Source organism: Felis catus, chromosome B2, assembly GCF_018350175.1.
Source record: "Felis catus isolate Fca126 chromosome B2, F.catus_Fca126_mat1.0, whole genome shotgun sequence".
Classification (NCBI taxonomy): Eukaryota; Metazoa; Chordata; class Mammalia; order Carnivora; family Felidae; genus Felis; species Felis catus.
This window is the reverse complement of record NC_058372.1, coordinates 9,571,976-9,598,944: the sequence shown is the minus strand read 5'-3', so window position 1 is coordinate 9,598,944 and position 26,969 is coordinate 9,571,976. Positions and strand designations below refer to the sequence as shown.

The following is a 26,969-nucleotide window of genomic DNA, read 5'->3' as shown; positions in this document are numbered from 1 at the left end:
ATTCTTTGATGTTCCCAAAACAATCCTATTAGTTTAATAAGTGGTTGAAAAATTATGATTTATATGAGCTTGGTTAATAAATATACTGTGCAGTCTCTGTCCATTTATCATTGATTTCCATATGTTTGTAGAGGCAGCTGAGTTCTTTCTTTTCCTCTGAATGCTGCATTTGCAGAAAAATCAGGATTGAATTTGAAACATGAAATAATCATTATAAACCTCCTAGGTAAATACTACTGACTCATTATTCATATGCTGAAGAATCAGGGCCAGCATCCAAGAATGAGAACTTTTCCTACTTTTTCTGTCTCATGGAGAAGAGAAAACTGACCCAGGGCATAGCCTCACCCTAAAGTCAGTGCCAGGGTTGCAAAGATTGCAGAAAAAAAATCATCACTTCATGATCATTTCTGGCCAAAGTACTTATAAAGGCATCAGGGATGAGCTCCCTAAAAGACAAAGAGCAAAAATCTCTTATCTGATCTCAGATACAAAAAGCAGTTCTAGAGTCATGCTATGGGTTGTGCTATTGACTGAATTGCACCCCCGTAAAATTCATATGCTATGACCCTAACCTCTAATGTGATAATATTTGGAGAAGGACTTTTGAGAGGTAATTGTATTTATGAAGCCATGAGGATGGGAGCCTTATGATTTAGAGGTTTAGTGTCCTTATAAAAGGAGATACTGGAGAGCTTGCTCACTCTCTTGCTTTCTCTGCCATGTGGGATGGCCACATGGAGAAGGTGGCCAACTGTAAGCCAACAAGAGAATTTGCGTCAGAAACTGAATCCCACTGGCCCTTGATCTTGGACTTTCAGCCTCAAGAACTGTGAGATAATACATTTCTGTTGTTTTAACCACTTACTCTGCAATATTTTTTATGGTGGCTCAAGCTAACACGGGCTGCCACAGTGTTATTAATGTATCTTGTAAGCTTGCTGTCTTTGATATGACAGGTTTCTAAAATAAAGAATCACTGTTGACCAAGAGCTTTTACAGTAAGGTAGTAAGGTAGTGAGCCCCTTTCAGTAGAAGTATGGAAGCAGGTCCGGAATAACCACCTGTGAGAAATACTTTAAAAGAATGTGTAGAGCAGATGGAGGGTTGACTTGTGGACATGTGGATGCTAGTAACTACTGAGGATGTGCAATGAAAATAATTAAATTAAAGTAATACATAAATTAGGTGAGAGCATCTGGACATTAGTGGGAAGGTGAGGGAAGAGGACGTGAACTGTAGCTGGGAGGCAATGCTGAAAAGGCACAAAAACAAAGCTGACTGGAATGACAGATTAATATCTCAAGAGTTTTTCAAGAGTGGGAGGTGTGACAGAGCCATCGCTGCTCCAGCCACAGCCCCCTAGGCCTTGTTACATCTGTGCCTGCCCACCCAACTTCCGACTTCCAGCAGCTGCTTCTCTGTCCTTGAGTGAACACAGTGACTCCCGTCTAGTGAATACAATGTGGCAGAAGTGACGGTGCCTGATGTCTGCAACTAGGTCATGAAAAGTCTTATGGCTTCCTTCTTGCTCTCCCTCTTTCTTGGATTAGTTACTCTGGGGGAAAGTGGCTGCCGTGTCATGAGGGTACTCGAGCCAGCTGTGAAGAGGCTCATGAGGTGAGGAACTGAAGCCTCCTGCTGAGAGTCTTGTGAGTGAGCCATCTTGGAAGTAGAACGTCCAGCCCCAGTCAAGCCTTCGGATAATTGCGACCTTTGGCAATATCCTGATGGAAACTCTTGAGCCAGAACCAGCCAGTTAAGCTGCTCCCAAATTCCTGATCCACAGAAACTGAAATAACACATGTGTAATGTTTTAAGCTAGTAGGTTTGGGGATAAATGTGTTACACAACAGGAGATCGCTAAAACAGTGATACTGAGCTAAAATACAGAGAATGAACAATAAGGCAGAGGCCCAGGAAATGAGGGACAAGACCAAATGTGGCTCACATTTTTTAAGCAAAAATTAGGATCATGGTATACATTACTTTGAAAATGACTTTTTTTAAGTTTATTTATTTATTTTGAGAGAGAGAGAGAGAGAGAGAGAGAGAGAGAGAGAGAGAGAGAGAGAGACTCTTTTTTTAAGGTAGTCTCCATGCCTACCCAAATCGGAGCTTGAACTCATGACCCTGAGATCAAGACCTGATGTGAGATTAAAAGTCAGCCACTTAACTGACTGAGCCACCAGGCACCCCTAAATTACTCTTTTCTTTTTAAACAGAAGCATTATTTATTAATCATAATTCCTGGATCGTGACATACACCCATCCTTTATTTACCCACAGACCTCTCTTATTTTAGTTTTCTTTTTAGGAATATAATGTATACCCATGAACACAATTTCCAACCCAAGAATGAGAATAAAACTAATTTACATTTACCTATGGGCCCAGTGAGAATTTTTCACTTAAAAATACGTTCTGTTGTTTCCGCATCTTACTAAACACATTTCTATATGAAATTTCTTATGTTTACACAGAATTCCCTCATGGATGTGTCAGAACCTTTTAAATCAGTTCCTTATTGTTGGATATTTAAAATGCTTGCAGATTTTGTTATTAAAAATAAGAGAGTGGTGAATATCCTCAGGCATAAATTTGTATGCCACCGTGATTAATTCCTTAGGATAAGTTCTCAAGTTTGCATGTCTCTGAGAAGCTCTGAGAAGTCCTGCCACAAATATGCCTGACCTACGGGGCCATCTTCCCCACAGGACACCCTTGGACCACAATCCTGGGTCCCAGGCACTCACTTGCCTCCAAAAGACCATCAGAACCAAATTCAAAATGCTCCTGTCCCTCTGTACCTCAGTCAGCAAGTTACAGACCTCACCGGTGTTTATCTTATCACTCATCCCCAAACTGTGCAGTAAATCCCTGAATCTGTTCCATATCTGTCCCTCATCAAATGAAATTTAAAAAATTACAAAATCAGCCCCCCACTGTGCCTTTTGGAAATTTCTCTCCGTTAATGTCTCAGAAATTTAACCTCCTCTCTGAACCATTACCCCGCCTGTCTCCTTTCCTTAACTGAACGTTGATTTTCTCTGGGGGATACTGCTCTCCTCTAGCCCTCTTAGGTGGAAGCTTTTGTCTTCAACTTATTCCTTTGAGACCATTACGCCTCCTCCATCTTGAATAACAATCATTCTGCGACGTATGGAAATTTTTTCCTTCCTCACAAGAATCATCTGGCAATTTGTTGGTCATTCCTCTCTCTCAATAAAACATAAAATGGATCTTCTTCACCACAACTTCTGACATCACTTGAACGTAGCCTGGAGCTCTATGTGAATAATCTGTCCAATACCCTGACCTCTCAGATCCTGGGTCTTCTCATCTCCGATGTCCTTTTTCTCTATGCTGCACTTGGCTACACCTCTGGCCTCATTATCAACAGAAACCACACCACTTACAAGACTGTGAATTCAGGGGCACCTGGGTGGCTTAGTTGGTTGAGCATCTGACTCTTGGTTTCGGTCACATCTTGTTCTTGTAGTTTGTGAGTTCACGTCCTGCATTGGGCTCCATGCTGACAGTACAGAGCCTGCCTGGGATTCTCTCTCTTTCCCTCTCTCTCTGCCCCTTCCCCACTCATGCTCTCTCTCTCTCTCTCTCTCTTTCTCTCAAAATAAATAAACATAAAAAGAAAAAAAAAGATTGTGAATTCAAATGATAGGAACCAGAAATGGAAGCGACAGGGCTTTGGTTGTGTCGACCCAGAAAATGGGCACCGCTGAGAAACAAGATAGAGCAAAGCGAGCTTGATTGACTTATGTTATAAGGGACCCAAAGCTCTTCCCTGCAGAACTGAGATCTGGAAGATGACGGTGACGTGGAGAGAAAAACACTGGATCTGCTGGCTGGAGTTCTATCTGGTGCTGCAACGAAGGTGAGAAGGGAGACACTGGGAACGTGAGGAGCAAGGGGAATTTATACTTCGCTGTGACAAGGAAGGTAATTCTTCTCTGCCCCTTTTCAAGGCATTTCAGTAAAAATTTTTAAGATGCTTTTGATGCTTCCTTCCAGGTTGGAATGCTGTTTCTTTGAATACCACTAGGCAGCCCAGTATCCCTCAGGGTATGCAAACACTCCCCTGTTTGCCCCCCCCCTTCCCACTCACTTTCCATACAAAGAAAATTCTGACCTCATTGAGATCTTTGAACCCCTCAACCCTCTCCTGCGTTTTCTGTATTCATCAGCCTCTTCCTCTTTTCTTTGAATTTCTTCTCAAGTTCATATTCGATGGTCCAACAATATAATTACCCTAGACCTTTATGACTTTCTTGGATGGATTCCACTGAAGACTTTCTCTGTTCATATGATGTAGCCAAATGATACTGGAGAGACGCCCATAATGTAGAAGATTTTGTCACCATGGCTCTATGAACACCACCTTTAAACGGCACTCAGTACTGCCAGTAACTACATTCATTTGCTGGGCTTGACTTCACTCTCTCAGGGAGGACCATTTCATACCTTCGCACTTGCTTATCCCCAGGCTCTGTCTCTATTTCACTGAAGTACTGACTCGCTGACTCCCTGAGGCCCTCACTCATCTTCCCATCTTCGAATCTGCATGACTGTCTCCATTAACACCCCAAAGGGTCCCTCAAAGTGCCCCTCCTCTCCAACCCTTTCTTTCTGTGGCCTCGTCTCTCTTCTGTATCTCCAGCTCTTCCTCAGCCTCCAAACCTGCTCCAAGCTATGCAAATGGCACTCTCTGGAGTCGGGCATTGTATGCAGCAGGAGAGTCAATATCTTCCCATCACCAACTGAAAATAAGACAACTACAGTAATAAATCTTTGTGGAATCCAGAGTTCCCTTCAGATTCTATCATCTTGCTCTGCTTCATGGTCAGACATGTCAAAAACTTTCTACTCAATTCCATCCACTCTTCATTTTTATTTTAATATTTTGGATATACGAAAACATATGGAGAATGATACCCACCACCTTACTAAAGAAATAAGGTATTATACACATATTTTAAAACCCAGGGCATATCCTTCCTAAATATCAACTCCTTTCCTTCCTCTAGAAAGGAACCGCTATTCCAAGCATGGTGTTTACCACTTTCAAGGATTTCTTTATTATTTTATCCATGTGTGGTGTTGTTGAAATGTACCCAGACTTTATTTAAATGGTGTTATACTGGATGTAGTCTTTGTTTTGTCTTTTTGACTCAACACGGTGTTTGTAAAATTCACCTAAGTCTTTAAGAATGGACTAGTTTATTCATTTTGACTCTTGTATACTTATCCATTTTCCTAACGATAGACATCGGTAATCATTCGCTGCCACAAGCAATGTCGTATGAACATTCTTGTGAGTGACTCCATGAGAACACTTATAAGTTTTGGGAGATAGCTACATAGAAGCAAAACTGCTGGGTGTGTGCATCTTACGTTTTACCAAGTGGTTCTAGGTTCCTCAGAGGAACCTCAGAGAATGCAAGTTACCAATGATCCACATCCTCTCGGGGCACTACAGTGCTTGACTTTTTTCGTTCTGATAGATGTAAAATGCATGTCATCTTGGTTTTAGTCTTAAGCTGGGTTTTCTTGAATATTGAGAAGACTGGGTATCTTCTCAGATCTTCATGAACAACTTGGCCAATTCTGCCTATTGAAATGTTTGCCTCTTTTTCTATCGGGTTGCTTGTATTTTCATTACTGATTTTAGACGTTTTTTATATATTCTAATATTTATCCTGGGATTGTTATACGTATTACCTAAGTCTCTGTCAAGTCTATTATATTTTCAACTTTTTATGGTGTCTTTTGATGCACGGAAGCATTCATTGCAATGTAATTGTATCTATCCTTTTCATTATTGTTCACCCTGCTGGTGTTTTGTTTAACAAATTCTTCCTTTCCTTGATACTACATACATAGTCTCTCACTTTGCCTCCTAATTATATTATTGTATCGTTTCCCTTCCACATTTAAGTATTTCATACATATCAGTGTCTTTCAACTTTGGAGGAAAAAAAATCTTTCATTTTTATTACAGACAATAGTATGGATTCTCATTATTTTGCATGGGTAACAAATTGTTCCGGAACCATTTATTTACTCATCTATCCTTTCTCCACTGAAAATTAATGCTGTACAGTGTCATGTCTCCATATACATGTGGTGTCTACTTCTCGTCTTTAATTTTTTTTCCATCGATCTTTTTACTCATTATTTGGTCAATATTAGGCTGTCTCAATTAGTACAGGTTGCGATATCCTACAAATTATGATTACTAGAACAGAAACAGAAATTTCTTACGATTCAACCTCATACTAGCTCCCGATATCAAGTTCTTAAGCTTATGCTCCCTTGTTCTTTTACAAAATTGTTTTTCTTAGTCCTGCCTCCTTATTTTCTTTTCTTTTTTTTTTTTAATTTTTTTTTCAACGTTTATTTATTTTTGGGACAGAGAGAGACAGAGCATGAACGGGGGAGGGGCAGAGATAGAGGGAGACACAGAATCGGAAGCAGGCTCCAGGCTCTGAGCCATCAGCCCAGAGCCTGACTCGGGGCTCGAACTCACGGACCGCGAGATCGTGACCTGGCTGAAGTCGGACGCTTAACCGACTGCGCCACCCAGGCGCCCCTATCCTGGCTCCTTATTTTCAATATACATTTTAGAATGTACATTTTGAGTTTCATAAAAACAAAACTGAAACCTCTTAGGATTTTAAATAGCATTGCCTTGAATTCATAAATTCATTTTGAGTTTACAATATTGAGTTTTAACTTTTCATGAACACATGTCCCTTTTAACGTATTAGGGTCTTTTAAAGTGTCTTTTGTAAATTTTTATAAATTTCTCCATAAATTTATTGTGCATTTTTTTAGATTTATCTTTCAGAACGATAGCTAGCTAGTTAGACCTCTTTCTAATAGTTAGTTGCTGTGGTACATTGATTTTGTGTTGAGTCAATACGAATATTATATAATAACAATCTTGCTGAACTCTTTCATTGATTCTGGTATTTTATCTTGGATTTTCTACCTAGAAAATCATACCCTTCATCAATAATGTCAATTTTGTTTCTTCCTTATCCTTTCTTAAATAATTTTTCTCCTTTTCTTAACTAACTACACAGGCTAGGATCTCCAATATCAGCATCCAAAATCATTCCTGACCTGAAGGAAATGTCTTATTACAATTAAGTGTAATATGTGAAAATATTCTTTCTCAGAGGGGCGCCTGGGTGGCTCAGTCGGTTAAGCATGGGACTTTGTCTCAGGTCATGATGCCACAGGTTCGTGAGTTTGAGCCCCATGCAGGTCTGGGCTTTTGTGCTGACAGCTCGGAGCCTGGAGCCTGCTTCAGATTCCGTGTCTCCCTCTCTCTCTCTCTCTCTCTCTCTCTGCCCTTCTCCTGCTCAGACTGTCTCCCCCTCTCTCAAAAATAAATAACATTAAAAATTCTTTTTTAATTTTTAGAGCAGCAGTTGCCCCCCCCCAAAAAGTTACAAATACAAGAGCCTGCAGGACCAGGTAAGTGATATAAGATGCAAAGGAGAGGGTAGGTCCATGGGAAACCAGAAAGAGTGCCTTGTCTCTCAGGGCTGCAACTAATCAGTTTCAGAGGCATTTTGCTTTCTACCAACAGAGACTCAAGGCTGATCTAATTCTTAAAGAGAAGTCAGAGGTCAAGTTGTTCTCTGAAATCTCTCAATTTTTAAATGTTGGTAACTAATTTTTAAAAAGCTGATCAAAAACTCATAACTACAGGTCATATTTGGCTCATGGCTGCCAATTTCCACCTGTGTTTTAGAACGGGGATCTCTGACCCTGTTGTAATGCATCACGGCACAAAGCCTTGGGCAAGGTCATGGTGCCTGGGACCAGTGGGAATTTAGAATAGCAATATGCTGAAGGAAAGTTATATCTATACCTAAACTTAGATACAGATACACATGCAGATGTATCTATATATACACACACACAGATACATATATATACACAGACACATATGTATGTATGTATGTATGTATAGATATATATGCTGTATATTATTAAGGTTTTAGAAACTCGGTACAAAACACTCCTTTTTCAATAGATTTTGGATGAACTTAAAAAAATAAGACATAGGAGCTGACAAAAAAAATGAAAATATCAACTTTTTAAGTGATAAACAATGTGGTCATAGATGTGTAGCTAGGTATGCTTTTGCTATTCCCCAGAGTTAGACTGATTTACCTCGGAATCCCTGTCCCAGTGGACAACGACAAGCTGTACTTGCAGGTACAAAGCCCACCCCAAGAAGCTTATCCCAGAGAGCAGCCTCCATAAATAGGTCGATGAGAAAGGTAGAAGCCATCAGATGTGTCTTAAACACGCCCAGTTTCTTCTCCTAAACTCACCGCTCAGAAGTGAAATGACTCAGTGAGTGGGGAAAAACCAGACCTGTTCCCATTTTTACACAGGGTCAAATGCCCCCCCCCCCCCCCCCAGCATAGATCTGAGAGGAAAGGAAGCATTTCAGCTTGGGATGGGTTGGGGAAAGCTTTAAAGCACAAGTAGAACGTGAGCTCTTTTAAAGGAATGCGATTTTTTTCCCCTTAAATGTGTTACAGTGTACATAACATGAAATTCACCACCTTCGCCATTTTTCAGTGTTTTCAGTTCGGTGCCATTGAGTACTGTTGCATTATTGTGAACCACCACCGCCACCCATCTCCGGAACTCTGTTCATCCTGCAACACTGAAACTCCACACCTGTTAAACAGTAAGTCTCCACCCTCCCCTTCCTCCAACCCCTGCATCCACCATTCCACTTTCTGTCTCTGTGAAGTTGACCACTCTAGTTATCTCATATAAGTGGAATGATCCAGTATGTGTCCTTTTGTGACTCGCTTATTTCACTTAGCACGATGTCCTCAAGGTTCATTCATGTTATCACGTGTGTCTGAATTTCCTTCCTTTTTTAAGGGTGAATAATGTTCCATTGTGTGTTTATGCCACATGTTGTGTCTCCATTTATCTGTCAAAGGACACTTGAGTTGCTTCCACCTTTTGGCTGTTGTAAATAATGCTGCTATAAATATGGGTGTACACGTGTCTCTTCAAGATTCTGTTTTCAATTCCTTTGGATACATACCCAGAAGTAGAATTACTGGATCATATGGTAGTTTTATTTTTCAATTTTTCAGGACTCACCAGACTGTTTTCCATAATGGCTGCACCATTCTACATTCTTACCCACAGTGTCACAGGGTTCCAATTTCTCCAACTCCTGTCTAACACCTGCTACTGTTTGTTTGTTTGTTTGTTTGTTTGTTTGTTTTATAGTAGCTGTCCTAATGGGTGTGAGGTAGGGAATGGATAGATTCTTTTTAAGAAGGCCCCATGACCAGCATGCAGCCCAATGTGGGGCTTGAACTCGTGACCCCAAGATCAAGACCTGAGCTGAGATGAAGAGTTGGACTCTTAACTGATTGAGTCACCCAGGTGCCCTGGGAATGGATAGATTCTTAACATAAACATATAAGGCATTCTAGAGAGGGGAAAGAATGTGTGTAAAGATACCGAATCAGTGAGCTCAAGAAATACGAAGGGGATATTTTAGTTGGGGACAGGGAGATCTTTGTAGAAAACACTGGAAAGATTGTGAAGGGTCTTGGATGCCAAGCTAAGGAGTTCCAAATTTATCCTATAGCTGACAAGAGCTCCTACATTTTTTAAGGCAAAATGACAAAATGAGAATAATATCAAAGAAAAAAATGGAGAAAAAACACCATTTCAAAATCTTTCAAAATCTGCAGTAGTTCAGACATTTTCAGGGAAGGGGAAGTATCAGTGGGGATGTGAAAAAAAGAAGGAAAAATTGAAACAATACTTTGGAGAAAGAATTGCCAGGGTTATTGTCTGGTTAATTGTGAGAAATAAGAGAGAGGGAGATAAAGAAATGCCAACAACAACAACAAACACAACACACACACACACACAAAACTCTTTTCCCACGCATATTTTTTTTCTGCTTCATGGCAATTATTCTTCCTAAATTCTTTAAGAAAGAAAAAATATTTCTTATTGCTATGCCCTTATGATTTTACTTATTCATTATAGTTAAATTTTATGTACCTGTCTCTTACAAAAGAACTTCTTAAAGTACTTAGAATTACAAGTACCTGTACCTTGTTAAGGTGCCAGGAAAAAGTATGGCAGATACCAAGAGAGAACCATCAAGGATCCCGGTTACATATGGAGCCTCCATAATGGTCTTCCACCCACGAACCTCGGGACCCATTTCAGGTGAGAGAATGAACCTTGTGTGTTAAAGACGTTAGTGCTGGTGGGGTTTTGTTATACGTGACCAAATCTAACGCTAACTTGTATGGCCTGATTATTCTTTACTAGTAGAAAAACAGAAGCCTTTTTAAAAATGTTACTTATTTTTGAGAGCGAAAGAGAGTACGAGTTGGGGAGGAGCAGAGAGAGAGGGAGAGAGAGAATCCCAAGCAAGTTCCGCGCTGCCAGCACAGAACCCAATGTGGGGCTCAAACTCACAAACCATGAGATCATGACCTGAGCTGAAAACAAGAGTCAGACGCTTCATCAACTGAGACACTCAGGTGCCCCAAGAAGACACAGAATCTGAAGTAGGCTCCATCTCTGAGCTGTCCGCACAGAGCCCAACGTGGGGCTTGAATCCACGAACCAGGAGATTACGGCCTGAGCCAAAGTCAGATGCTTAAGTGACTGAGGCACCCAGGCGCCCCTTCCCCCACCCTCCAAAGTCTTTTTGATGAATCTCATAGAGACCTCTCGGGTGTTGTTTATCTTTTGATATAGAAAATTCAGGGAGGCAGCAAGTCTCTAACGCTAGAGTTTAGCCAATTGACCGATTTCTTTCTTCAGTCCTTTGGCAATAGCCTTGAATTTAGATTTAATACATGTGGGTAGTGTATGAAAGTGATGTTTTCTGAGGACGGGGAGGCCACTTTTCTAAACATTCTGCCAGCAGCTCTCAAGGAATCTACAGAGTTGAACACTTGGTACTTCCCACACTCCTCCCATAACCTTCAAATTCCCTTCTTGAAACTTTTAAGTTTATAACTGTTAATGTGTTTTGCTAAACCTGAAAAGGATAAATCAGAAGTGCTTTCAATTAGTAAATCAATAACTACACCCCAGAGGTTGTCTTTCTTCTTCCATCCACTCTAGAACACAGATTCCTTGAAATCGACATGCCCCTAATATTGAAAATGACCGGAAGCATTAACGTGACCACAGACACAATGGCCTTAGCAATTACGCCACAAGTGTGAATTGTACAGGAAAGGTGATTCTGTAGTGGGAACCACGTACATTTACTCGACCAAAGCAGAGAAGCATGACTGTTAAAAAAGCACTCAAAGCAAACAAATAAACACCAAGGCAAACAGCATAACCAATTTCTAAAGGCATGAATGTAACCATCCATAAAAATAAAAACTTCCATCATTTTAACTTATTACGTTAAGTGGTCTAAGGATTGTTATAATAAACTAGGCACTCTGATCATCCAAAGCTAGGCAATGGATGGTTTTATGTCATAAAAAGAGATAATATACTGAGACTTCGCGCAGAAAATGCTCTGTTGAGGATGTGAAGGTCTATGCTCTCTTTCCCTCATCGCCCCTCCACCCCCCGCTTCCTGCTGGCTGAATCCAGTAGCTTCCAGATAAACTGCCCATCCTGAAGTTTTCAGATCCATTAAATGAGGCATCATGACTCAACTTGGCAAGGCTTTTTTTTTCCCCTTGCTTCTTTTCCACCTCAAACTGTTTTGATTCATTTGTGAGAAATTTACTTTTGCCAATTGAAAAACCCTTTTGTGACTGCCAGTCACTAATCTCCCCTCTGACACATTCATTCAACCAGACTAAATCCAATATTGACATTTGTATCCAGGGGAAAGGAGGTTAAGCACCGGGAGGAAAGCAGCTCCTTCCCCTGCCAAATACTGCGTGGCATCTAAATGAGCTACGATGGTTCCACTCATGGGGGAACCCCAGAGAACTGGGGGGGGGGAGTGTGGGAGGGAGGGCTTTGATCACATCCAGGGGTCGTCATTTCCCACCTAGGCAGCCAAATGGAAGCTGTTTGATGCTATCTATAGGTGTCCATAGTAGCCTACTTTAAATTCTCCCCAGGTCTCAGACATCATTTTCTAGTAACATCATCTCAAGGGAGTCTCTTGAATGCTTTTCCTAGACTTTGCTTTCTCAGACATGAAAAAAAAAATGCCTACTGTGGTCCCTTGAATGTACCACCCACCTGCAGAACTAACATTCCCTTTCTTAGACTCTTGCTTTAGGGTAATCTGGAAGCAATAAGGGCTTTTCCTACTCAAGCTACGTTGATGATTTCTTTAGTTACTTCGTTTGTCTGTCCTCACCCCTGCCCACGGAATATGGCTATGTCTTCCTTACCCTGCGATACACAGCAACAGCCACTTATCGACTATGGGCACTGCTAGAAAAACCAACACTATCCTTTTAGAAAAAGTGAAAATATAGGTTGGATTGCAGTGTAGGAGAATAAACACTCGCAATGTCAATCGAATGCAAAAGCGTGCATTCGAAATAACTGAAGAAACTGAATGAGAACCGAGGCAGGAAAAAAGTCAAAGTCCCAATTGGCAAACAAGGGACATGACCCAGGATTACTTTCAACCGACTTTTTACTCTTTTCTATCAACCACCCTGCTTTGTTACTGAGGCATCACACCCCTTTCTTGGGGCTCCTTACCAAATCAAACAAAAAGGAAAATATTAAACACAGAAGATGAAACCTTTACAGACTTCTAATGTTTCCTGAGCCTCAGTGATTTTTCCTTCTTAATCAAGAATATTCTCCGGTAAATAATATCAGACTGCAATAACATGAAACAGCTTAGCCCCCTGCCTTCTTATTAATGTATTGCTATATTCCGTTGCTTTAGGAATGTGCTGATTTTGTCCAAATCGCTGATGGGACGCAAGGTTGTCCAGAGAATTCTAACACAATACCCTTTTGTGTCTTTCTGTAGTTCTTTACATATTCTTGTTTTTTTTTTTTAATTTTTTTTTTCAACGTTTATTTATTTTTCGGACATAGAGAGACAGAGCATGAACGGGGGAGGGGCAGAGAGAGAGGGAGACACAGAATCGGAAACAGGCTCCAGGCTCTGAGCCATCAGCCCAGAGCCCGACGCGGGGCTCGAACTCACGGACCGCAAGATCGTGACCTGGCTGAAGTCGGACGCTTAACTGACTGCGCCACCCAGGCACCCCTCTTGTTATTTTTTTTTAATGGTTCTTTATTTTTGAGAGAGAACACACAAGCAGGGGAGGAGCAGAGAGAGGGGGACAGAGGATCTGTAGCAGGCTCTGTGCTGTCAGCACAGAGCCTGACGTGGGGCTCCAACTCTCGAACAGTGAGATCATGACCTGGGCTGAAGTCAGACGCTTACCCGACTGAGCCACCCAGGCGTGCCATATTCCTATTATTTTTAAAAGGTGATTCTTTCCACTGTAGGAACACAGAGCATAGTCACTCATGTTTGAAAATGTATTTACAGGACAATTTAAAACTTCCTCTCCAATCACTTTTAAAAGGAGAGTCATTGGTAGTGACATAACCTTTTCTCCTCCCGTCAGTTCATGATATAAGCCTGTTCTGAACCCCTCCCATTGCAAGCTGATCTCACTACCTACCCATAGCCAGGCCAGTCTCCCTTGTCCCCTCATCCTCAAGCCAGTCGTGCCAACTCCCTACAGCTCCCAGCGGGCTAGGTTCCCCTTTCCTGCCCACCTTTTAGTCTCTCTGACTGTCAAGCTCCATTAGGTAAGTTATTATTATGTAAATGGTATCCGCATGCTGTAGCAGCTATTCGTCACCATGGCCACAAACACCACAGATCGGTCAGAAAAAATGGTGACATCTAGAAAATTCATAGTGTTTGAGTCCGAAAGAACCTGAGACTTCGACGTTTTGGCCGACGTCAGATTTCCCTGGGAGCGTCACATCCATTGGGTGCACAGAATAGAGGTGAGGACCCTTGGGGACTCGTACAATTGGGAGGGGTGCTGCGTATCCACTAAGCCAATACGCTTTGCGCCTGAGCCACTTTATGCTAGACTTTACCAGACAAATCCACTGTCCAAGAGCAGTTGTCAATAAGTTAAAACCGGGACTCTCATACAAATAGAGAAGGGATCTGTGTTAAAAAGGTATCCAACTGATTGAGTTTGGCCATTAAAATGGGAAAGATGATTAGAATAAGAGGGCGCCTGGGTGGCTCAGTCGGTTGGGCCTCCGACTCTTGGCTTCAGCTCAGGTCATGATCGCATGGTTTCTTGGGTTCGAGCCCTGTGTCGGGCTGTGTGCTGGTGTGCAGAGCCTGCTTGGGATTCTCTCTCTCTCTCCCTCTCTCTCTGTCCCTCCCCCATTCATGCTGTCTCTCTCTCAAAAATAAATAAACTTTAAAAAAAAGAATAAGAGAAACACTTACTAGGAGATAATTTTAAATTAAGTTTGCTGAATTAAGTTTGACCTAAAAATTTACAAACAGGTCTAAGAAACTACTTTCACTGCGTTGAAAAACAGTTTGGTTGATCAAAAATAAACAAACAAACCGAAAATCCTGCTTTGTTGTGTTTGCAAGTTGAAAGAAGAAAACCAAAATATGTTTCATTATGTTCACCAGCCATATGACTACCTAATTAACGTAGTCGCTCCCAAACTCAGTAAATGTGCCTTGAATTTTTTATTTTTTAAGTAGCTCTATAAATGTTGTTATAATACGATACGCTGGTTTCTATTACGTATAGACAGCCCTAAAGCAGAATCTGTTGTTTGAATTCTCTTTGCTATTGGTTTCTAAAGTACAAAGTTCCCTAACTTTGTCAGAGTTACCTGTTTCGTTTGGGGGTGGTTTGTTTCCTGTGTGTGTGTGTGTGTGTGTGTGTGTGTGTGTGCGCGCGCGCGCATGTGTGTGCATGTGTCCTGTTGTTTTTTTTAATTCCTGATTCCCCAGTCACCCCAGAAGTCTGTTCACTGCATTCTGATCAGCACGGCTTGGGAGAGAGCTGTCCTCCCTCACCGCTACCTCTGTAGAACCCTCCACAATGTCGCCATCACAGACAGCAACCAGTCATCTGAACTCTCCTGCCCCTCCCGCCTGTCTTACACCTGCTGGCCTCACACTCTGGGCCGGACCCCACTGGAGCTTTCCACCGGGAGGTGCTCACCCCGCCCCACCACCCGCAGCCCTGGTAACACGCTCATTGTTCAGGTCCAGGCTCAGATGTGGCCTTTCTGGGGAAGCCTTCCCCGAGCTTCTGACCGATGCACACTTCCAGAACACTCCCTCGTTCCCTGTCGCAATTTATGTTCACTTACTGACTGGAAGGTTGCTGGAAGTGGGGACGGTGTTTACACCGTACTTCTCTTACCCAGGCTACTAATAGTTTGCAGAGCAGAACTGGTGCCTGGATGACACTCTGGGTGGCCAGTGGTCCAGTGGTGGCCCCCAAACCTGTTCCCTCACCCAGCCCTTCTTACCCACTCCCACCTCAAACACACCTGAAATGCCTACAAGTTATGGAAAGAGAAAATTATGAAATAAATTATTTTATGGAATGAGATTTGGGGCCATGTGTCCAGACCCTAAGTGTCTTTCACGGAGAGCTCAATTTGGAAATTACGGGTGGGAGAAGGAGCCTATATTTTGCATGGATGACCCAAATGATCTGTAAAATCTTTCAAGTATGAGAAATGTCAGTGCACAGGGTGCCTGGGTGGCTCAGTCGGTTAAGTGTCCGACTTCAGCTCAGGTCATGATCTCACGGTGCGTGAGTTCAAGCCCCGCGTCGGGCTCTGTGCTGATGGCTCAGAGCCTGGAGCCTCCTTCGGATTCTGTGTCTCCCTCTCTCTGCACCTCCCCTGCTAGTGTTCTGTGTCTCTCTCAAAAAATAAATAAAAATCTTAAAAAAAAAAAAAGAAATGTCAGTGCAAAGGAAAAATCATGTACTAAAAGCATCACAGCTTTGCTGTGAAAAAATCTTCCAAAAGCACAGTCCGTAAGAAGCGCAGGGACGTCTCTGATGGTTAAAGAGGGAGATTGCTGGAAGTTTTGGATCTGGCATGGATCAGGTGAGGGCAGAATGGTGGGCAGGCTTTAAGAGTTTCATCGGGAGCATCAGGAAGCGGGTAGAGGGTGGGCCCTGGACAGAGGGTCTCCGGAGGGGCAGCTGGGGTCTCGTGTTATAAAAGAGGACCTTCCTCTCCAGGTATGGTAGAAGGGCAGGAGAACCGGGGTTAGGACTCCGCTCCACAGTGTGAGATGTTGGTCCCCCGGGAGCAAAGCTTGTGCCTCACTACTGAGAGTATGCTGTCTCATGACTCTTGCCATCCCATATAGCATCCCAGTTCCCACCATCCAGCCAAGCTCCCCAAGTCAACAAAGCAGAGTGGTCCCTGCACAAGGGGAGCCCTTGATTGGACCAGGTTGAGCATTTCACCCTGACGGGCCCAGTCGTGGGCTGGCTATTGATCTATATAACGAGGTCTATAGAACATCTAAAGTCTGTCTGGTTGGGCAAGGCTAACCTCTGGGCCAGTCGGTTGGGTTCTCTCCAGAAGCTAAAGGGTGGAGTAGCCAGTGAATAAGAGAAATACAGAGGCATGCAGAGAAAGGCAGAAATGTCACAGAGTGGAATTCCTGGGGCCCACAGGAGAGTGAAAAGGGAAGCGGCTGCCCCACCCTCCCTGAGGTCATCAGATAGCTTCCGAGGACCAGTATCAGACTTCATGCGTTTTTTAATAAGCTCCCTTCTCCTCAGGCGGCCCGAGGAAAGCCAGAGCCCAAGAACAGCAAAAGTACAAGATGTAGGTGTGTGCAGGATGGTGGCAGGAAGGGCTTTGAAGAGAAGTTAAGGTCTTGCTGTGGGGAAGAATCGAATAAACACCGCCCCCTCTAAAACAGCTAACTTTAACTGAGCCATCAGTGCATTCCAGGCGCGGCTCTAAGTACTCTACGACTATTTTAAAAGTTATTTAATGCTCACAACATTATGAGATGGTCCGGGCTCTTACCCTCATGTTATAAATGAAGAAACTGAGGCACAGAGAGTTCAGACCGCACGGCCGAGGTCATGTGAGGAACCAGGGGTTTCACGCCAGGTAGGATATAGCTCGGGGTCCTTGTCACCCTTCTCAACGACGGTAAAAGATAATAATGACACCTGTAACTGTCCACGTGACCCAATTTTTGCCCCTACACTGGGGTGCTCTAACAGGTTGTATATGTGGCATTTGTACTGTGGTGTAATAATTCGCTTACCTGACTGTCTTCTAAACGTGGAGAATATCTGTCTTATGTTTGCCTCCAGAGTTCCTAGAATAGTGGCTGGTCCGTGCCAGGAGCTCAACTGAAAAAGAAGAAAATTGTGTGCTTTTCAAAGAAAAAAAAAAATAGATCTGGAGGAGGCGAGATTATACAAGGTCTTCAACGTCAGGCAAAGAGTTGGGTTTGATCTTGCAGACGGTGGGGTGTACTGGGTAGTTTGGGGGCACGAGTGTGACGGTGGTGTGAAAAATGAAAAGCAGAAAAATGGAAAAGCCGGGGCAGAGCCCTTCGGAAGACAGTATTTGCCAGGCCTGATCGGAAGAGAGGAGAGGTGTCGAAATAGGAGGCACACGTGTGCACAGGAGCGGAAGAGACTTATTTTCACATAGGAGAGCACATCCGGTCACTACGAGGAATGGGGCTGCCTCTCAAAGTTGCTTCTTGAAAGTATCACCGGAGGAGGGAGTGACCACTCCTTTAAGAAGCAGCAGGCTCACTGCTTCAGACTCTGTGCCTCCCTCTCTCTCTGCCCCTCCCCCACTCACACTCTCTCTCTCTCTCTCTCTCTCTCTCTCTCTCTCAAAAATAAACATCAAAAAAAATTAAAAAACAAAAAAGAAGTAGAAGCGGCTCAGGTCATGATCTCACGGTTCGTGAGTTCGATCTCCGTGTTGGGCTCTGTGCCGACAGCGTGGAACCTGTTTGGGATTCTCTCTCTCCTTCTCTCTGCCCCTCCCATGCTCATGCTCTCTCTCTCTCTCTCTCTCTCTCAAAATAAGTAAATAAACTCAAAACAATTTTTAGAACAAAGATTTTATTTTTTTTTTAAGTAATCGCTCCACCCATCTTGGGGCCCGAACTCAATAACCCCAAGACCAAGAGTTGCATGCTCCACCAACTGAGCCAGTCGGGTGTCCCTGGGAAGGACTTCTTACAAAAGTGTGGTCCCACCAAGAAGCCATTATTACCTCTCGGATTGAAGAAATAGGGGGAGGAAATCTTGATAGGAGCTTCGTAAGAACAGGAGAGGCAGTAGCCCGAGAGGGAACACCTACTCCCAGAGCCACTAAGGCACAGCCAGAAGGCATACCCAACTTCCATTTCACAATGGCACCTTCACTGGCTCAACCAACCAGCACCCAGTTGATACGAAAGCCCAGGAGATCCAGCCCATAGCGTCAGCCCCACAGGGCACGGGGCCAGACAGAGAAAGGCAGACAAACAGATCTGGAGAGACAAAGAGAGGATGTGAAGAAGTTTGGAATATTTGACAAATTTGTCTCACTGATATTTTCCTGTTGAAGAATATATATGCAAAAGTAATAAATGACAAACACAAAAGTCTAAATACGTATAGAAGAGCTGTTGCAGTGAGTACAGAACAAAAATTCTAAGGAACAGAAACATTGTGTCAGTTTAACTGCAAGATTTTGTTTCCCTAATAGTTTATAAAATACTGGTGAGTCATATAATCAGTAGCATCCTGCTGGGTTTTTTTTTTAAAAAGTATTTGGTGGGGCACCTGCGTGGCTCAGTCGGTTAAGTATTTGACTTCGACTCAGGTCATAATCTCACGGTTCGTGAGTTCAAGCCCCGTGTCGGGCTCTGGGCTGACAACTCGGACCTGGAGCCTGCTTCAGATTCTGTGTCTCCTTCTCTCTCTGCCTCTCCCCTGCTCATTCCCTCTCTCTCTCTCTCCCTCTCTCTCACTCTCTCTCTCAAAAATAAATAAACATTAAAAAAAAAGCATTGGGTATGTTAGGGTGCGTTCCACTGCAAGTAACAGAAAACTCCATGCAAAGCGGTAAACAGAACTGACAGTAACTGCTTCCTGTAACTAGAAAGTCCATATCTAGGCTGGACTATTGGACTGAGTAGATTTGGTGGCCCAATAATGTCACCAGTACATGGCTTCTTTGTGGCTTTCCACTCTGTCTTCCATTCTATTATATTATCCTAGAGCTGGCTCCTTTCTTGTGGATGAAATAAGGCAGCAAATAACTCCATGACTTACATCTTTCTTGATAGGCATGGAGAGAGAAAGAGTTGTTTCTGGAAATTCTCTGAGGAGATCTTTCCTAGAAACATCTGGAACACTTCCTCGTATATCTCCAAATATCTGCTCCATAACTATGGCCAACAGTAGAATTATATCAACTGGCATAGCCTTAAGCCACATGACCTGTCCCTGGAGTCAGGGTAGAGTTAATGTCCCCAGCCAGATGACTATGCTAGAGAATCATAGATCACAACATCCTCTGCCCAAAATATCAGGGTAATTACCAAGAGAAGGGCAAATAGATGCTTGGGAGGGAGTTCCTACATCCACAACACTACTAAACTGCAAAATTTGCATTATGCTTAATAGCTTTAGAAAAATATATCACACGTTGGGACGCCTGGGTGGCTCAGTCAGTTAAGTGTCCAACTTCGGCTCCTATCGAGATCTCATGGTTCATGAGATCGATCCCCACATCGGTGCTGACAGCTCAGAGCCTGGAGCCTGCTTCAGATTCTCCCTGTCTCTCTCTCTCTCTCTCCCCCTCCTCCACTCATGTGCTCTCTCTCTCTCTCTTTCTCTCTCTCTCAAAAATAAATAAACATTTAAAAAAATTAAAGAAAAATATGTCACAGCAAAGCAGTGGTCAAGAGTCTTAATAGCAAACGATGGAATCACTCTGGCCGGTGGAAAAAGAAAAGCATTTTGTTAAGAGGTTTTGCGTGGCTCCCAGAATCTTCAGAAGGGCTGGGCATCTGGACCAGAGAGCGATGCAACCACACCAAGTTTTTCGCCATCGAAACACACTCTAAATGCCATTCGATAACGCGACATTCAGAACTGGGTGTTAGAAATTGCCAGCACCAGTGCCGAAAAACACTACGTGTCTGCCACCAGGCTTGCCCCGAGACCAGTCTCCGAGGATGCTTCACCGGCATCCAAGTCTCATGTGGACACGTCTGACTGGCAGAGCCCGGGCCAGGCGCCTGAACCCTAGCTCCCAGGTAGCGTGGTCCCGAGTAGATGTCGGGAAGACAGGATGCGGTGTGGGAAGTGTTGAGGATAAGAGAGGATCCAGAAAATTTTGAACAGCCACAGATACTGTGTTGCATATTATCGCATGGGACACTATTCCTTGTTCCTGGAGGTCCAGGAAAAGGTACTCGAAGTCGAATGAAACACGGCCCAGAGACACGAGAGTTTGTGCCTCCGATAACCCACAAGAGACCTCACCCGACAGTTAATCGAGTGGTGTTATGAACGGTGGAAGGAAAAGCCTGCTCATCTATCTCGATCATTACCTCTACCAAGCCCCAAATCCATTTTATTATAGAACCCATGGCGATCCCTGCAATGACTCTAATTCCTTATTTAAATAACTGTCCCGTGTATTAGCTCTCTATCACTTAGTTTCTTGTCTCCTCCTGACAAAATCCTTATCTTTCATAATACACCACAGATATAAAAACCTACTAAGTGCAGCAAGAAGTATTTAGGGTTCGTTTATCTTTTCTGATGTGGCATGTTCACTATTAGGGTTCTAGAAAGTGCACAACTACGCAGGCAGGCTAACTGGCATCGCCTTTACTGGAAATTTTATAAGAATAGACACCACTTGTAAAGAAATACGAAAACGTTACATATTGGACACCAACTCCGTGTACCCGTGTTTTCTGCAAAGACCATCTCATTTAATCTTCCCAAGAAGAGGAAGGTCGGTATTATTATCCCCGTTTTACCAGAAAGGAAACTGAGGCTCAGACACATTACCCATCTCGCCCTCAGTCGCCTAACCTGCCTCCTGGAATCGTCCACACTCAAAATCTTGTCACTTGGAAGTAGAGACGACCTGCCTCCGAGACCGGGTGGGGTTCTTCTCTCGCCCCAAACTTCTGGACTGTGCGCCCCCAAAATTGATTGTCCCGGCACGGAGACACCACGTCTGGTTTCAGCGTGCATCTCGGATGGCAGTTTCTCCAACCCATCCGGCCTTGGTTTCTTCCAGCCTTCATTAAGTCTAATTTCATTATCACCTGTTCCGGTGTGACCCCGAGTTCCCCGCGCACTTCTCCCCTTCCCCCCGGGAAATGAATTTCCGTCTCTGCATCAGCTCTCCATCCAACCGTGTGAGCCCGGAGGCAAAGCGCTCATTTGTATGTGAGGACTGTCCACCTCTCCCGTCGTCGCCAGCCACCTCCTAAGGCTCTGACTCTTCGGTCATCTCTGGCTGCGGAGGAGACTGAGGGGAATTTCTTAACAAGCACGGTGTGCACGCGTGTGCGTGTGTGCGTGTGTGCGTGTGCGTGCGTGCACGTGACCTCACTCAGCTGATTTTTATTGCCTTTACGACTTGTATTTCTGCCTCGCCTCTAAATCTCCTTACACCCTCTTAATTTCACTTCACGGATTCTCACAAATTCACCCCAGGATCCAATATAGCTCCCGTATCCTCTGGGAGAAATAATAAATAATTTTCTCGTCTGGTAACAAATTAGATGGTGTTTGGCAGCAATTATTTGATTAGCTCGGCAAGGCCAAATTTCTCAAAACAGAACCTAAATGGGAGGCTATTCCGTCAGTATCAACGGAGTGTGCCTCAGAAAGCTCAGAAGTCAGACCGAATGGGAAAAAGACACAAAAGGCCAGACAAGGGAGGAAAAACACCCACCTCCCCTCCTTTTCCCTTCCTCCTACCTAACCCCGCCTTCCCCTTGCCAACCCTCAGCATCAGGGATGGTCTCTGGTTAGAGAGGCAGGATAAAATAGCAGGGCAATAACCTTTTATTTCTGTTCTGTTGTCAGTGAGCCTGAGCTAAACCTTTGTATCCCCAGTCTTCTCTTCCCATAAACGTATCTCAAACAGAAAGAGGGCGGTGAGATTGGAGTGTGTGATGTCGGGAGATATTTCACATATGCACCTATGGCCACGCTATTACTGGAATTCCGTTCTCTTACAAATGCAAGGCAGTACTCTTTGGTGAACGAATCGCATTTTAATACACTTCAGTTTCCAACTACTACACCTCACATGAGGCAGGATTCTAACTTAAGTGACATAGAGCCTCCATTAAAAATTGCTTTTTGCTTTCGTGGTTTTCCCAAGAGGTAAATTGTCGTCGCTATGACCATGAACTCTCTCTCTTTCACGCTAGTGGGCGAAAGAGGTGTTACGAAGGCAAACCAAGGCGGGAAGGACAAATAGCGTTACTGATTTCAAAAAGTAAACACACACACAGAAGATTGGGCCACTCTGATCAAGACAGGAAGAGACAAACAAGTTCAGAGGGCTTTCAGGGGAGAAGTGGGAGCTATTTGACAAGGGGAATGGCAAAAAACAAAGTTGACTCTCTCCGAGAAAAGTTACGTTGAATTAAATTTCTCTCCAGACTCATCCTAAGACATTTTCCCCAGAGGCCTGCAGTGGACTTTTTGAAGGACATGTGACAGCTCTGGGTACTGAATTCAGCCCCAGTGCACTATTTTGAAAGCGGTCACGGTTGTAGCTGTTCGCCAGGATGCGTACAGCCGTCAGATAAGCAATTGACCGTGAAATAATAGTACATGGCTTTTAATATATACCCTCTGGTTATGGGTGTGCATACTAAGCATACAGTATTTAAAAATATATGCCTATACGTATAAACACACAAACCCCGCAAGCTAAAGCTGTCTATATCTAAATGGACTGCCAGCTGCTTGAAATTTCCCCTCTACTCTCCCTAAGGTCTCAGGTGTAGGATTCATGAGCCAATGTCTCAGCTAGAACAGGTGTCTATCGCTGGGTAAATAGCAATTAGGCCCAAATTTCAGACTTTTTTTTTTTTTTTCAAATCCCTTTCGGAGGAAAAACCCAGGAATAAATAGTTGCTGTAACGGCCAGGGGTATTGTGTAGCATTATAGCCTCCAGCTGGTCTATTACATACTATAGACAGGCAAAGAATACGAGCACCTGACAGATGTGTTCTGTTAGCTTCATTAGGAAAGAAACAAAGAAACTCCTCAATTAATAGCAGCGGAGCCAAATGGGGGTGGGAGGGGGGAGCTTGAGGGGAGAGGAATCATAGCCTGTTATTTAAACAGAGTCAGCGAGCCTTTCACTAGTGGCTTAATATGATTCATTAATAAAAACAGCTTTTTGAATGCCCAGTTTAAGTCAAAAGAAATCACCAGCATTTTTTTTCCCTAGCAAAGGAAGGGCAAAATGACAAATTGCCGCTGTTAAATTCATTTCATGCGGGGATGGCCTTTCTCAAAGATCTCTTAAACTGCAAGGCTGGGTGTTTGTCACATTAAGTGGCAGAGCGGTTCTCAAAAATCCAGTGTGGCACATCGGGGTCTCAGATGAACGGCCAGCAGTGGCCATCCAATAATTTTATATATCCAGACCAGGAAGCATTTCGTGTTGTTTAAATGAACGAGCATTTTTAAAGTAAGGAAATGCAGCTCTTACCCTGAAGACAGGAAAATCTGTCCGTGGAATCACTTTTAATTTTTTCTTTTTCCTTCTTGCAATGGTTTGAAGAACCGGGGAAGTCCTGTGACTGGGGGGCTCATTTCTCAACAAGGAGTACAAGTCCGGTGGTTTCTCCTTTTGTATTTCCTTCACTGAAGATGCCACGCACAACACAATATACAACGGTGAACGGGGGAGCTACGTATTGTGTTCGCAGGACAGGAGTTCTGAACGAAAATGGTTCTTTTTCCGCTCGAGTCAGAATCCGTGGCAACAACGCCCCCTTTATAATAATGCTTCTCTACTTACGATTTTCGTGCGGTATTTTAAAGAATGTTGCTTGCTACCGGGAGGCTAAAGTAGACATTATGACCCAGTTACTGGATACAAGGGGAGAAAAATAAATTCTGGGCCCTTGCCCTTCGACCCACCCCCTATCACCTCCACGCAATTTACACGACACAGGTGAAAAGCACTTAAAGATAAGAATCTGGAGACTTCGGGGAAAATTCTGGCCTATCATCCAGGTAATTCGGCCATAACCCAGGTTAAGGGACCTTGAGCATATTCACCTGCGTCGTCTTCTTATATGCTAAGAATTCACGGAGAGCAGGAACAGTGGGGGGAAGAACCACGGGAGCCCTGGAGTAACCTAGGCCAGCAAGGATGTGCTCCAAAATCAGAACGGGATGATCATCTGTCTAATTGGGATGTTGTCCCGCCAAAGAAATAGAAATCAAAACATAAATGGTCGTGGCCAAATATGATGGGCCAGGCTCTTTGTGATGGAAATGTAATTGTAAATCTTGATGGCCAACTCGGGCTGTGATGTCTTGGTGCTCTTCAATTTTTAAAATACACTCTTGGCTTCTATTTGTAATCCCCCCCCCCAAATAATAGCCACAGAACAAGAAGGGCTAATATCTACTCCCACGTGAGCAGGAATGAAAAGGAAAAACAGCAAGCTTTCCTGGAAGCAAAGGCATTTTTTCACCCCGAAGTGTCTTCTTATACTTCTAATATTTCACATTTGACAGCAAAGAACTGAAAACATGAAGGATGGAAGTTCAGAACGTGACACCATTATGTTCAGACTCTAAGTCATTACGGATGCTAATCTTCAGAAAGTAGGAACAGTTCCCCTGGTAAGTTACCATTCATTATAACTTACAGTTTCTTCCCAGAGACCTACTGAAAGAAAACTTCATTATCATGTGTGGGCAGATCTTCATAGAATGCAATCTTTCCAACCTCACATCAGCTTCCGTGAGGGTGCGGGAGATGTACCGAACTCCCACCCAGAGATGAGGCCAAAGCTCAAAATCACGCACACAAAAATCACTTGGTACAAACTAACGAATTACAATCCCAGCCTGCGTGTTCAGATCACGAGACGCGGTGTATTTCAGCGCATTTAGAAAGATGCACTTTGGACTTTGATTGTTTTTCCTTTCTCACCTCTGCGCCAAGTGCCGTTTTCCTCTCTTGGTGCTTTAAACAGCTCAGAAGCACTGATGCGCATTTGGTTCCAAACAATGCCGGACGCCTTGAACGTTGCTCCTGACTCCTCATTCTCCCTTGCTCCCGTATGCGCCGCATTCTGATACCCTTGCCTTGTACAGAAGGTACAGTGGAGGGAAGGGATGGACACCCTGCTGTCCATCCACCCCCTCCTCGTTCAGTCCCGTGTCATTTCTCACTGGGACCACTGCAAAGTCCTTTCGGTTGCTCTCTTTGCTTTCTGGATTAAACCCTTGAAACCAGTCTTCACGCACCCGACCCAAGGGGTTTTCTCAGACGAGAATCAGACCAATTACTCCTGGGTCCAAAAGTATTCCGTGGCTCCTGTCACTTAGAAATTAACCCCAAGGTCTTTAGCGTGGTGTGCGATGACCAAATGGACCTTCTCCTGCCATCCCCAGGATCATCAGTTCCAGCACCTCTGCTGGCGATTCTGTAGAGTCACCTACACACATGGTCATAAGTGTGGTGTTGGCAAGTTGCAGGATTTCTCTTCCATTTCACCTTACTGAGAGAGTTTTTATCATGAAGGAGTGCCTCACAGAAAGTCCCCTAAGGACTGGTGCTAGTCACAAAGGATCCGTAGTACAGTTACACTCACACATATTAGGTGAATAAATGTATATCTCTTCTGACGTATGCATCATGTGTGGTGTTCTTGGTTCATTCCTATACTGAGCTAATGTCTTTATCTTACTTCATCTCCATGTCCCTTACACAGTGCAATCAGCACAGACCCTCTTACACGGTACATTCCTTGCAGCCTGGTGCGCTGTCTGTATAATCCGGTTTGCTCAGTACCTCTACATGCAGAACCCATGACTTCATAACTTACTTTGCGACACATAGAGAGTTGAAAAGTATAGAGTTTCTGGTTTGATTTCTCTCTCTCTAGGATTAATGTTTGAAAAGGAAATTTTATTTATTTATTTTTTTCAAAACGTTTATTTATTTTTGAGACAGAGAGAGACAGACCATGAACAGGGGAGGGGCAGAGAGAGAGGGAGACACAGAATCTGAAACAGGCTCCAGGCTCTGAGCTGTCAGCACAGAGCCCGACGCGGGGCTCAAACTCACGGACCGCAAGACCATGACCTGAGCCGAAGTCGGCCGCCCAACCGACCGAGCCACCCAGGCGCCCCGAAAAGGAAATTTTAAAATAGAGAACATTCTGAGACGGAAAAACTGTCTTGCTTATTGAAATTTGTGCATGTGGCCAACTACGTTCGTGGGGGTGCGGGTGGGGTTACAGATTTGCTTTAAAGAGTATGGAGATAGCCTAATTGGGACCACACACTGAGAAAGACTTTTCATACTGTTTCCCCGCTAGCTTGAGGAAGAATCACATTCTTAGAGATTTCCTTCTGTTTGGAAATCGTTCGTGTCTCTTTGGCTGTTCACAGATTCGCTTAGATCTGTCACAGGGAGGCTCAGGCAAATGCAAATAGGAAACGTGTTTGAGAGCAGCTAAGTCTGGGTAGATTCTGTCTCACTATACCGTCCCTTGTTGTCTCAAATAGCTCCTCATAGAACTCATAGTTTCTCGCATCTGTCAAGAAGCCTGCTGGTTTTAACATTCCGTTTTATTGTCAGTAACTCTAATTCTCTCCAAGCCTTGAAACCACACAATGAAATTTTATGGGCATTTGGAATTTTTAAGAAAAAACAC

The 26,969-nt window shown here is 43.6% G+C and overlaps 1 long non-coding RNA gene across 3 annotated transcripts in view; it reads right to left on the bottom strand.

Annotated features, from left to right (window-relative positions):
- The window catches only part of LOC111560578, an 82,893-nt gene that overhangs the window by 30,300 nt on the left and 25,624 nt on the right, over positions 1-26,969 (bottom strand). For all 3 annotated transcript variants that reach the window (XR_006597510.1, XR_006597511.1, XR_002742593.2), the window contains exon 3: positions 17,321-17,408. This is a non-coding gene — a long non-coding RNA (uncharacterized LOC111560578). The remainder of the gene's footprint in view (positions 1-17,320; positions 17,409-26,969) is intronic.